Source organism: Silurus meridionalis, chromosome 18, assembly GCF_014805685.1.
Source record: "Silurus meridionalis isolate SWU-2019-XX chromosome 18, ASM1480568v1, whole genome shotgun sequence".
Lineage (NCBI taxonomy): Eukaryota > Metazoa > Chordata > Actinopteri > Siluriformes > Siluridae > Silurus > Silurus meridionalis.
Genome location: NC_060901.1, coordinates 482,724 through 482,980, shown reverse-complemented (window position 1 = coordinate 482,980; position 257 = coordinate 482,724). Strand labels below are relative to the sequence as shown.

Below are 257 nucleotides of genomic sequence, written 5' to 3'. Positions count from 1 at the left end.
TGTAAGGACATTGGATTTCTCTTTAATGAGGTGTGTTACAGGTGATTAACATACAGGAAGCTACATTCAGTCATTCAGATCAATGTGGAAGTGAACTGGAACATAAAACACACACACACACACACACATACACAAACACACACACACACACACACAAACACACAAACGCACACAAACACACACACGCACGAACAGGGAATTGGAAAATTGAACTCTGCCCGCCCTCTGAGGAAACCACGTCCATCAAGGCACATTAA

At 42.8% G+C, this 257-nt stretch overlaps 1 protein-coding gene across 1 annotated transcript in view; it reads right to left on the bottom strand.

Moving 5' to 3' along the window:
- Positions 1 to 257, bottom strand: part of osbpl8 (oxysterol binding protein-like 8) — a 47,932-nt gene continuing 47,675 nt past the window's right edge. Inside the window, 1 exon segment of the mRNA XM_046872666.1 lies at positions 1 to 257. This exon segment is cut by the window's right edge and continues 852 nt beyond it. The gene's annotated coding sequence lies outside the window, so the exon portion shown is untranslated.